The 12,523-nt window shown below is 45.2% G+C and overlaps 5 non-coding genes and 2 pseudogenes across 5 annotated transcripts; all 7 read left to right on the top strand.

Annotated features, from left to right (window-relative positions):
• Positions 1 to 7,621: 7,621 nt before the first annotated feature.
• Positions 7,622 to 7,730, top strand: LOC130165823 (5S ribosomal RNA; annotated as a pseudogene).
• Positions 7,731 to 8,000: 270 nt separating this feature from the next.
• LOC130165831 (5S ribosomal RNA) lies at positions 8,001 to 8,109 on the top strand (annotated as a pseudogene).
• A 1,762-nt stretch (positions 8,110 to 9,871) lies between these two features.
• LOC130165717 (5S ribosomal RNA) lies at positions 9,872 to 9,990 on the top strand. The gene has a single exon (XR_008826932.1). It is a non-coding gene; the product is annotated as a 5S ribosomal RNA (ribosomal RNA).
• A 270-nt stretch (positions 9,991 to 10,260) lies between these two features.
• LOC130165738 (5S ribosomal RNA) lies at positions 10,261 to 10,379 on the top strand. The gene has a single exon (XR_008826952.1). It is a non-coding gene; the product is annotated as a 5S ribosomal RNA (ribosomal RNA).
• Positions 10,380 to 10,649: 270 nt separating this feature from the next.
• On the top strand, positions 10,650 to 10,768 carry LOC130165756 (5S ribosomal RNA). Its single transcript, XR_008826969.1, has one exon. It is a non-coding gene; the product is annotated as a 5S ribosomal RNA (ribosomal RNA).
• A 629-nt stretch (positions 10,769 to 11,397) lies between these two features.
• On the top strand, positions 11,398 to 11,516 carry LOC130165757 (5S ribosomal RNA). The gene has a single exon (XR_008826970.1). It is a non-coding gene; the product is annotated as a 5S ribosomal RNA (ribosomal RNA).
• A 629-nt stretch (positions 11,517 to 12,145) lies between these two features.
• On the top strand, positions 12,146 to 12,264 carry LOC130165784 (5S ribosomal RNA). The gene has a single exon (XR_008826995.1). It is a non-coding gene; the product is annotated as a 5S ribosomal RNA (ribosomal RNA).
• The last annotated feature ends 259 nt before the right edge of the window (positions 12,265 to 12,523 follow it).

Here is a 12,523-nt window from a genome sequence, read left to right on the forward strand (position 1 = left end):
AACGGAGGGGGGAAAGAGCCCCACGCAGGTGTCGTTGAGACGATTAAGGGCTAAGAAGAAAGCAAAAAATAAAAAGTGAATAAGATAATGTATAAACAGACTAAATATGCACCACAATCTAGTAGTTTTTAGGTTTTTTTTCCCCCTGTGTTTTTTTTGATGATGTTCTCTTTCATTTCTTTAAATGTCAATGGGCTAAGAGACATAGCCAAGTTTGAAAAAGTTATGAACCTCTGTGATAGTAACGTGTTGTGTCTACAAGAAACTCATTGGGACAAAAACTTTGAAGAGAGGTGTATGAAAAGATGGCAAGGCCAATATTTTTCAAGTTTTGGTTCAGGTATTGCGAGGGGGGTTAGCATAATTTTAAGAAATTGTGTTGATTGTGGTGCTATTTGTGTCAGTAAAGATGCAGAAGGACGGTGGATAAAAATCAGATTAACTGTAGATAAAAAACAATGGACGATCATGAACGTATATGCACCTAATGATGAGGTGGAAAGGACACAGTTCATAAAAACCATAACACAGACAGGAAAAGATTGTGACATCATAATGGGAGATTTTAATCTCAAGCAAAGTACAATGGATGTTAATGAAAACTGCAAGTGGAGACAAGATATGTCCAGGACAGTGTTGCAAAATCTGATGAATGTGAATAACTTATGTGACTTATGGAGACATCAGCACACAAAAGGAAGAGACTATACAAGGGTGCAGAGTCATTTGGGACTGATAAAACGCAGTAGAATTGATTTGGTTTTGGTAAAAAAAATGATGGTGGGAATGTTTAATACTGTGCGCTTTAATTTGAATTTTTTGCGTGATCATGCTTTTGTTTGGGTGGGGGTGGAATCAAAGGGAGAGGAAAGGGGGGGGGTGTATGGCATCTTAATGCAAATTTATTGACAAATAGAGAGTATGTAGTGTCAATTAAGAACTTAATTCGTTCTGAGTTTTCAGAAACTGTAAATGGGGAAGATATTTTAGAGAGGTGGGAAAATGTAAAAAAGGAAATAAAAAAAAAAAAGTATAAATTATGCCAAGAGAATGGCGAATAAATCAAAAAGAAAAGAATATTTGTTAAAAAGACAGATTGAATTATTAAAAACTCAACATCCAGTGGATGAGTTAGGTCTCTGGAAAACTCAAAAAGAATTAAAAGAAATGGAAAGGGTGAAGTGTGAAGGTGCAATTATAAGAAGTAAAGCACAATATGCTGTGGAGGGAGAGAGGAATACAGCGTTCTTTTTAAACATGGAAAAGCGAAAACAGAGAAAATGTTATATAAATGAAATCAAGGATGAAAAAGGAGAGGTAAAAACATCTTTTGTAGAAATATTGGAAACTGTACAAAAATTTTATCAGAGTTTATTTAAGTCGGAAAAATCAAATCTTAAAGTTACTCAAGAGATTCTGAAATGCATGACATCAACTATATCTACGGCTGATCAATTGCTCTGTGAGCAAGAAATTAAGGATGTAGAAGTGAGTAGTGCAATTAATCAGTTGGTGGTAAATAAAAGTCCAGGTAGTGATGGGTTAACAACAAATTTCTATAAAACTTTTAGTGATGTTTTAATACCTGTGTTAGTAAATTTATATAGACAGATGGAAATAGTACAACGTATGCCTAAGTCAATGGCAGAGGGTGTAATTACTTTGATTCACAAGAAGGATGACAGGCAAGATTTAAAAAACTATCGGCCGATCACTCTTCTCAATACGGATTACAAGATCTTAATGAAAATTTTTGCCAATAGAGTCAAACAAAGCTTACATTCAATAATTGAGCCGACTCAAGCATATAGTGTACCAGGGAGAGAAGTAAGTGATATTGTGTGTTCGGTGAGAGATGTAGTTGAGTTTTTAAATATGTCAAAAACAGAAGGAATCATTGTAAAAATTGATTTCAATAAGGCTTTTGATAGAGTAGAACATGACTACTTGTTTAGTGTTTTAGAGAAAGTGGGATTTGGAAGAAGATTTTTTAGTTGGATCAGAATGATATATGCTAATGCTGTAGGGAGGGTAAAATGTAATGGAGTATTAACTGATCCTTTTCTGATACAGCGATCGGTGAGGCAGGGTTGTCCTCTCTCATCTATATTATACACCATCGGTGTGGAGCCGTTGGGGAAGTTATTAAAGAGAGATAATTTAATAAAGGGGATTAAGTTGCCGGGAGGGGATGTGTGTGTTGTCCAGCAATTTGCGGACGATACAACCTTGCTATTAGAAAATATGAGTAGTGTCCATAAAGCAATAGAGGTATTAAACATGTATGGTCAAGCCTCGGGTGCATGTGTAAATTTTGGAAAATCTGAGATTATGTTTTTTAATATGCCAGCCCCACAACAAATAGAAGTGCCTTTTAAAATAAATACTGGAAACTTGAAGTTACTGGGAATTTATATAGGTAAGGATAATATGGAAGCAAGAGATTTAGCGTGGACAGAGGTAATAAATAGGACCAGTACGGTTTTAAACTATTGGACAATGAGAAATTTAAAATTAAATGGCAAAATAATGGTATGGAATTATTTAATACTGTCTAAGTTAAATAATTTATTAGCAATAATAGATTTACCCGTGTGGGTATTAAATAAACTGAATGAAATGGTAACTGTGTTTATGTGGGGAGCAAAAGTGGGGAAAATAGCAAGGAAGACATTAATTGGGAAATATGAGGAGGGGGGGTTGAAATTGGTAGTCAGAAATATTTATATGATTCAACAAAATATGTATGGAAAAGTATGACGAAATTTTATTTGAATAGTATATACAATATAGGTGATTTTGTGCTGTTAATGCAATTGAAGCAAACGATGACAGCAGGCCTCCCAACTTTTTATAGAGAGATCCTGTCTGTTCAAGCGGAATTTATGAAGCATATTGTGTATGAGTGCAAAACAATAGAACAAGTAAGGAACATGCCCATTTTTTTAAATGAATGTGTAAAAAAAGAAGGTAAATTATTGTGTAATATGAACATGATGAAGGCAGGTTTACTGCAAATGAAAGATGTTATGTATGAATTTATACCGGGGTTTTTGTCAACTAAAGCGATTTATGATACTGTGCAAATGATAGATGAAAATGTGAGATATAAAACAATAGAGAACGATTATAAAATGATCCTGCAAAGTATCCCAACAGCTTGGTCTTTGTTAATATCCAAAAAAGTGGTAACAGTGAGGGTAAAAGAGTTACCAGATTTATTTTGCAAAAATGGAGAGAAACTAATAGGTTTTAAAGATTTCAAATGTAAGTTATTATATGGAAAATTGTTGGATAATGTAGTACAAGTACCAGCATCCCTGAAATATTGGTCAAATGTATTTCCATATTTGAATGAAAAGCAGATCTGGGGAAAGTGGCGGGTCAAAGGAAATAGTTTAGAAGCCGAGGATAATGATTTCAAGATAAGACATAATAAAATCTTTACAAATGTGATATTGCATCAGTTAAATAGAGAGATTGAAAGGGAGTGTGATGTATGTGGTTTAATGCCGGAAACTCTATTGCATATGTTTGAGGTATGTACAGAGTTAAATGATTTTTTTGTGTTATTACGAAATTGTTTATGTGAAAAATTGGGATTAATTTGGGATGAGAGAGACTCTTGGGAGGTCTTCTTGTCGTTTGGGGTATGGGAGGAAAGTAGAGTGAAAAATGCAGACTTGTGCAAGTTCCTGTTAAGCCATGCCAGATGGGCCATTAGGACAAGGAGGAATTTGGCACATTTTGAAAATTGAATTCATTCAGTCTGGCCTATTTTTAAGAACATTGTACGTAAGCAGGTAAAGTTAAGATTTGTGCATGAGGCTGACAATTTTACTCAGTTCTTCTTAAAAGACAACAAGCTCATCTCTGTAGAGGAGAGAGGGAGGTTGTTGTGGCACTGGTGAAAGGGTAAGAAAATGTGAGGGTTTTACAGGTTTGAGAAAGTATGATTTTGAGGTTTGTTTTTGAGCTACTTTGTTGGTAAGATTTAATTTAAAAGGGAGTTTTTTCCCTATAATTTTTTAAGTTTTCTGTGTGGAGTATGTAAATGATTATAATGAGGTATACATGTATGTTTGTGAGAAAAAAGTAAGTAGTAAGTATGCAAAACAATAATTTGTCAGGGTTTTTGCGAGGTAAGTAGGACCCAAATGCAGCTAACACATGGGAGACGGTGCAGGCAGGTTTATTAAACAAAAATCCAAAATCCAAACATGAACATGGCATGAACGTGACATGAACAGACGCGAACAGACGTGAACAAACCCTGAACTAAAAAGGGACGAACCGACACAGACAAAGGGGAGCACAAGGACTATATAGACAAGGATGATTGAACACAGGTGAAACACATTAGGGCGGGGCAGACAATCACTACACAGAAACAGGACCATGACAAGAAGCAACACACAGACACTCAAGGAAACCAATACAAAATAAAACAGGAAGTGCAAAAACTCCAAAACAAAACTAACAAAAAGTGTCTGCCATAGCAAACCATGACAGAATCCCCCCCTTAAGGGTCGAATCCCAGACGACCCTAAACAAAAACATAAACTCGGGCGCGAGGAGGGATCCAGGGGCCAGTGGACAGCATCTTCCGATGCTCAGAGGCAACACATGGCAACTCAGGGGGACGAGGCGGAGGCCTTATGGACAGGCTTGGCAGTTCAGTGGGGCGACCCGGAGGTCGGGCAAACGGACGGAGCCGTTCTGGAGGCCGGCGGTGAAGACAGGGTTTCTCCGGAGGTCGAGCAGGAGGACGGCGACGAAGACGTGGTCTCTCCGGAGGTCGAGCCGGAGGATGGCGTCGCCACTCTGGAAGGCGAACAGGAGCTGACTTGGTTCCAGGGACAGTAGTCAGCTGGACCACCATCAGGACACGAGGAACAGAGATCGGCCGGACCACCGGGGGCGGCACAGTGTCAGGGACCACCGTGGGCGGCACATAGTCAGGGGCCACCGGGGGCGGCGCAGAGTCAGGGGCCACCAGGGGCGGCGCAGAGTCAGGGACCACCGGGGGCGGAACAGAGTCAGGGACCACCGGAGGCGGCACAGAGTCAGGGACCACTGGAGGTGGCACCCTGGCAGGAGTCAAGGACACCAGGAGCCACATGGGCTGAGTCAGGGCAAGAATCAATGGGAGTGGTGCCCTGGCAGGAACCACGAGCGGGGGTGATGTCATGGCTGGAGCCAGGAGAGGTGGTGACCTCACATCAGGAGCCATGAGAAGCAGTGACGTCACATCAGGAACCAGGAGAGGTGGTGATGTCACACCAGTAGCCGTCATCGACGCCGCTGGAGAACACGAAGCAGCGGCCGTAGACACCACAGGAAAGACAGGAACAGTCGTCGACGCCGCCGGGGAACATGGAGCAGCGGCCGCCGACACCATAGGAGGGACAGGAACAGTCGTAGACGCCGCCGGGGAACACGGAGCAGCGACCGCCGACAGGAAATGAGGAGCAGGGATCGGCCGGACCACTGACCAGGAACCAGAGTCAGGAGTCAGCTGGAGTGCCGACTGGACATGAGGGACAGGATTCGGCCGGACCAACGGCAGGGAACGAGGAGCAGGGATCGGCCGGACCACTGACTGGGAACAAGAGTCTGGAGTCAGCTGGACCGGCGACAGGACAGGAGGAGCAGGGGAGACTTTGTCCAGCCCACCCAATTCAGGGGCTAGGGAGGAATCGACCGGGACCCCCGACGCTGAGACAGCTGATGCGCCGGCCGGGATGATCGACCCAGGAGGTGGGGCAGGAGCCGACGAAACGCCAACTGGAACCCCCGACGCTGAGACAGCTGATGCGCCGGCCGGGATGATCGACCCAGGAGGTGGGGCAGGAGCCGACGAAACGCCAACTGGAACCCCCGACGCTGGAACAGCTGATGCGTCAGCCAGGGTGGTCGGCGAGGGCTCCTTCCCACAGGGGAGTAGAGGTTCTGGACACCGGGGTCGCTGGGGCTTGGGCTGGAAGCGAGAAACCTGGGGCTGGGGCCGAGGCCGAGCCTCCCCATGGCGACGGGAGCCGTGATTACCTGGCCTTCTTTGGCCTCCACGAGATCCCCTGAAAATTGCCAGGCGAGTTCCCCTGAAAGGGGACTCGTCAGGGTCCTCCAGGTCAGAGTCCTCCAGGTCCGAGTCCGAGAAGGGGTCAGGCAGCGTGAACAGCGATCTGATGACCGACGAGGGCGCTTGCTGACAGGATGGATGAACACTCAAAAAAGCCATGAGGCTGGCGTAGACCGCTGGGTCCATTTCTGGTCGGTTCGTTCTGTCAGGGTTTTTGCGAGGTAAGTAGGACCCAAATGCAGCTAACACATGGGAGACGGTGCAGGCAGGTTTATTAAACAAATATCCAAAATCCAAACATGAACATGGCATGAACGTGACATGAACAGACGTGAACAGACGTGAACAGACGTGAACAGACGTGAACAGACGTGAACAGACGTGAACAGACGTGAACAGACGTGAACAGACGTGAACAGACGTGAACAGACGTGAACAGACGTGAACAGACGTGAACAGACGTGAACAGACGTGAACAGACGTGAACAGACGTGAACAGACGTGAACAGACGTGAACAGACGTGAACAGACGTGAACAGACGTGAACAGACGTGAACAGACGTGAACAGACGTGAACAGACGTGAACAGACGTGAACAGACGTGAACAGACGTGAACAGACGTGAACAGACGTGAACAGACGTGAACAGACGTGAACAGACGTGAACAGACGTGAACAGACGTGAACAAACCCTGAACAAAAAAGGGACGAACCGACACAGACAAAGGGGAGCACAAGGACTATATAGACAAGGATGATTGAACACAGGTGAAACACATTAGTGCGGGGCAGACAATCACTACACAGAAACAGGACGATGACAAGAAGCAACACACAGACACTCAAGGAAACCAATACAAAATAAAACAGGAAGTGCAAAAACTCCAAAACAAAACTAACAAAAAGTGTCTGCCATAGCAAACCATGACATAATTTTGAAATAAGAAATATTTTCAGAAAGAAATTCTGTAAGTAAATTACAACATACAGATTTTGTATGTTATTTTCATGGTTTTTTATTTTGATTTAGTTTTGTGGGAGATTTTTTGGGGGGTTTTTTGTTATGTAAATAACTATAATGATGATTGAATGAATGTCATTGATTGTCTGAGCTTGTAGCATGTATGCAAAATGTATTTTCAAACAAAATATATTTTCATAATAAAAGATAAAAAAAAAAAAACACGCCCGATCTCGGAAGCCAAGCAGGGTCGGGCCTGGTTAGTACTTGGATGGGAGACCGCCTGGGAATACCAGGTGCTGTAAGCGTTTTCGCATCTCTTTGCAATCAGCAGAGGACGCTGCTGCTCCTGCTTCAACAACCTGTTACTCTGCACCTGGCTGCACTTTTGGGGACAGCACAGATCACAATGTAAAGACACTTTTCTATTAAAATGTTACAAAGTTGACATGTTGAGAGCCAAAGCAACAAGCAAACGCTGAAAAGGAAAGGCTCCTGCGCTAGACATAAACACGTAGCTTCGTGCATGAAGGACATGATCGTCATGTTTAAAGAGGGTATTTGTCGCGCTCCCTCTCGCTTACGGCCATACCACTCTGAACACGCCCGATCTCGGAAGCCAAGCAGGGTCGGGCCTGGTTAGTACTTGGATGGGAGACCGCCTGGGAATACCAGGTGCTGTAAGCTTTTTCGCATCTCTTTGCAATCAGCAGAGGACGCTGCTGCTCCTGCTTCAACAACCTGTTACTCTGCACCTGGCTGCACTTTTGGGGACAGCACAGATCACAATGTAAAGACACTTTTGTATTAAAATGTTACAAAGTTGACATGTTGAGAGCCAAAGCAACAAGCAAACGCTGAAAAGGAAAGGCTCCTGCGCTAGACATAAAGACGTAGCTTCGTGCATGACGGACATGATCATCATGTTTAAAGAGGGTATTTGTCGCGCTCCCTCTCGCTTACGGCCATACCACTCTGAACACGCCCGATCTCGGAAGCCAAGCAGGGTCGGGCCTGGTTAGTACTTGGATGGGAGACCGCCTGGGAATACCAGGTGCTGTAAGCGTTTTCGCATCTCTTTGCAATCAGCAGAGGACGCTGCTGCTCCTGCTTCAACAACCTGTTACTCTGCACCTGGCTGCACTTTTGGGGACAGCACAGATCACAATGTAAAGACACTTTTGTATTAAAATGTTACAAAGTTGACATGTTGAGAGCCAAAGCAACAAGCAAACGCTGAAAAGGAAAGGCTCCTGCGCTAGACATAAAGACGTAGCTTCGTGCATGAAGGACATGATCGTCATGTTTAAAGAGGGTATTTGTCGCGCTCCCTCTCGCTTACGGAGGTGGGGCAGGAGCCGACGAAACGCCAACTGGAACCCCCGACGCTGGAACAGCTGATGCGTCAGCCAGGGTGGTCGGCGAGGGCTCCTTCCCACAGGGGAGTAGAGGTTCTGGACACCGGGGTCGCTGGGGCTTGGGCTGGAAGCGGTGGACCTTGGACTTTGGCTTGGGCTGGAAGCGAGAAACCTGGGGCTGGGGCCGAGGCCGAGCCTCCCCATGGCGACGGGAGCCGTGATTACCTGGCCTTCTTTGGCTTCCACGAGATCCCCTGAAAATTGCCAGACGAGTTCCCCTGAAAGGGGACTCGTCAGGGTCCTCCAGGTCAGAGTCCTCCAGGTCCGAGTCCGAGAAGGGGTCAGGCAGCGTGAACAGCGATCTGATGACCGACGAGGGCGCTTGCTGACAGGATGGATGAACACTCAAAAAAGCCATGAGGCTGGCGTAGACCGCTGGGTCCATTTCTGGTCGGTTCGTTCTGTCAGGGTTTTTGCGAGGTAAGTAGGACCCAAATGCAGCTAACACATGGGAGACGGTGCAGGCAGGTTTATTAAACAAATATCCAAAATCCAAACATGAACATGGCATGAACATGGCATGAACGTGACATGAACAGACGTGAACAGACGTGAACAAACCCTGAACAAAAAAGGGACGAACCGACACAGACAAAGGGGAGCACAAGGACTATATAGACAAGGATGATTGAACACAGGTGAAACACATTAGTGCGGGGCAGACAATCACTACACAGAAACAGGACGATGACAAGAAGCAACACACAGACACTCAAGGAAACCAATACAAAATAAAACAGGAAGTGCAAAAACTCCAAAACAAAACTAACAAAAAGTGTCTGCCATAGCAAACCATGACATAATTTTGAAATAAGAAATATTTTCAGAAAGAAATTCTGTAAGTAAATTACAACATACAGATTTTGTATGTTATTTTCATGGTTTTTTATTTTGATTTAGTTTTGTGGGAGATTTTTTGGGGGGTTTTTTGTTATGTAAATAACTATAATGATGATTGAATGAATGTCATTGATTGTCTGAGCTTGTAGCATGTATGCAAAATGTATTTTCAAACAAAATATATTTTCATAATAAAAGATAAAAAAAAAAAAAACACGCCCGATCTCGGAAGCCAAGCAGGGTCGGGCCTGGTTAGTACTTGGATGGGAGACCGCCTGGGAATACCAGGTGCTGTAAGCTTTTTCGCATCTCTTTGCAATCAGCAGAGGACGCTGCTGCTCCTGCTTCAACAACCTGTTACTCTGCACCTGGCTGCACTTTTGGGGACAGCACAGATCACAATGTAAAGACACTTTTGTATTAAAATGTTACAAAGTTGACATGTTGAGAGCCAAAGCAACAAGCAAACGCTGAAAAGGAAAGGCTCCTGCGCTGGACATAAACACCTAGCTTCGTGCATGAAGGACATGACCATCATGTTTAAAGAGGGTATTTGTCGCGCTCCCTCTCGCTTACGGCCATACCACTCTGAACACGCCCGATCTCGTCCGATCTCGGAAGCCAAGCAGGGTCGGGCCTGGTTAGTACTTGGATGGGAGACCGCCTGGGAATACCAGGTGCTGTAAGCTTTTTCGCATCTCTTTGCAATCAGCAGAGGACGCTGCTGCTCCTGCTTCAACAACCTGTTACTCTGCACCTGGCTGCACTTTTGGGGACAGCACAGATCACAATGTAAAGACACTTTTGTATTAAAATGTTACAAAGTTGACATGTTGAGAGCCAAAGCAACAAGCAAACGCTGAAAAGGAAAGGCTCCTGCGCTAGACATAAACACCTAGCTTCGTGCATGAAGGACATGATCATCATGTTTAAAGAGGGTATTTGTCGCGCTCCCTCTCGCTTACGGCCATACCACTCTGAAAACGCCCGATCTCGTCCGATCTCGGAAGCCAAGCAGGGTCGGGCCTGGTTAGTACTTGGATGGGAGACCGCCTGGGAATACCAGGTGCTGTAAGCGTTTTCGCATCTCTTTGCAATCAGCAGAGGACGCTGCTGCTCCTGCTTCAACAACCTGTTACTCTGCACCTGGCTGCACTTTTGGGGACAGCACAGATCACAATGTAAAGACACTTTTCTATTAAAATGTTACAAAGTTGACATGTTGAGAGCCAAAGCAACAAGCAAACGCTGAAAAGGAAAGGCTCCTGCGCTAGACATAAAGACGTAGCTTCGTGCATAAAGGACATGATCATCATGTTTAAAGAGGGTATTTGTCGCGCTCCCTCTCGCTTACGGCCATACCACTCTGAACACGCCCGATCTCGTACGATCTCGGAAGCCAAGCAGGGTCGGGCCTGGTTAGTACTTGGATGGGAGACCGCCTGGGAATACCAGGTGCTGTAAGCTTTTTCGCATCTCTTTGCAATCAGCAGAGGACGCTGCTGCTCCTGCTTCAACAACCTGTTACTCTGCACCTGGCTGCACTTTTGGGGACAGCACAGATCACAATGTAAAGACACTTTTGTATTAAAATGTTACAAAGTTGACATGTTGAGAGCCAAAGCAACAAGCAAACGCTGAAAAGGAAAGGCTCCTGCGCTAGACATAAACACGTAGCTTCGTGCATGAAGGACATGATCATCATGTTTAAAGAGGGTATTTGTCGCGCTCTCGTCCGATCTCGTCCGATCTCGGAAGCCAAGCAGGGTCGGGCCTGGTTAGTACTTGGATGGGAGACCGCCTGGGAATACCAGGTGCTGTAAGCTTTTTCGCATCTCTTTGCAATCAGCAGAGGACGCTGCTGCTCCTGCTTCAACAACCTGTTACTCTGCACCTGGCTGCACTTTTGGGGACAGCACAGATCACAATGTAAAGACACTTTTGTATTAAAATGTTACAAAGTTGACATGTTGAGAGCCAAAGCAACAAGCAAACGCTGAAAAGGAAAGGCTCCTGCGCTAGACATAAACACCTAGCTTCGTGCATGAAGGACATGATCTTCATGTTTAAAGAGGGTATTTGTCGCGCTCCCTCTCGCTTACGGCCATACCACTCTGAACACGCTCGATCTCGTCCGATCTCGGAAGCCAAGCAGGGTCGGGCCTGGTTAGTACTTGGATGGGAGACCGCCTGGGAATACCAGGTGCTGTAAGCTTTTTCGCATCTCTTTGCAATCAGCAGAGGACGCTGCTGCTCCTGCTTCAACAACCTGTTACTCTGCACCTGGCTGCACTTTTGGGGACAGCACAGATCACAATGTAAAGACACTTTTGTATTAAAATGTTACAAAGTTGACATGTTGAGAGCCAAAGCAACAAGCAAACGCTGAAAAGGAAAGGCTCCTGCGCTTGACATAAACACCTAGCTTCGTGCATGAAGGACATGATCATCATGTTTAAAGAGGGTATTTGTCGCGCTCTCGTCCGATCTCGTCCGATCTCGGAAGCCAAGCAGGGTCGGGCCTGGTTAGTACTTGGATGGGAGACCGCCTGGGAATACCAGGTGCTGTAAGCTTTTTCGCATCTCTTTGCAATCAGCAGAGGACGCTGCTGCTCCTGCTTCAACAACCTGTTACTCTGCACCTGGCTGCACTTTTGGGGACAGCACAGATCACAATGTAAAGACACTTTTGTATTAAAATGTTACAAAGTTGACATGTTGAGAGCCAAAGCAACAAGCAAACGCTGAAAAGGAAAGGCTCCTGCGCTAGACATAAACACGTAGCTTCGTGCATGACGGACATGATCATCATGTTTAAAGAGGGTATTTGTCGCGCTCCCTCTCGCTTCCGGCCATACCACTCTGAACACGCTCGATCTCGTCCGATCTCGGAAGCCAAGCAGGGTCGGGCCTGGTTAGTACTTGGATGGGAGACCGCCTGGGAATACCAGGTGCTGTAAGCTTTTTCGCATCTCTTTGCAATCAGCAGAGGACGCTGCTGCTCCTGCTTCAACAACTGTTACTCTGCACCTGGCTGCACTTTTGGGGACAGCACAGATCACAATGTAAAGACACTTTTCTATTAAAATGTTACAAAGTTGACATGTTGAGAGCCAAAGCAACAAGCAAACGCTGAAAAGGAAAGGCTCCTGCGCTAGACATAAACACGTAGCTTCGTGCATGACGGACATGATCATCATGTTTAAAGAGGGTATTTGTCGC

The sequence above is a fragment of the Seriola aureovittata genome, chromosome 24 (assembly GCF_021018895.1).
Source record: "Seriola aureovittata isolate HTS-2021-v1 ecotype China chromosome 24, ASM2101889v1, whole genome shotgun sequence".
Taxonomy (NCBI): domain Eukaryota; kingdom Metazoa; phylum Chordata; class Actinopteri; order Carangiformes; family Carangidae; genus Seriola; species Seriola aureovittata.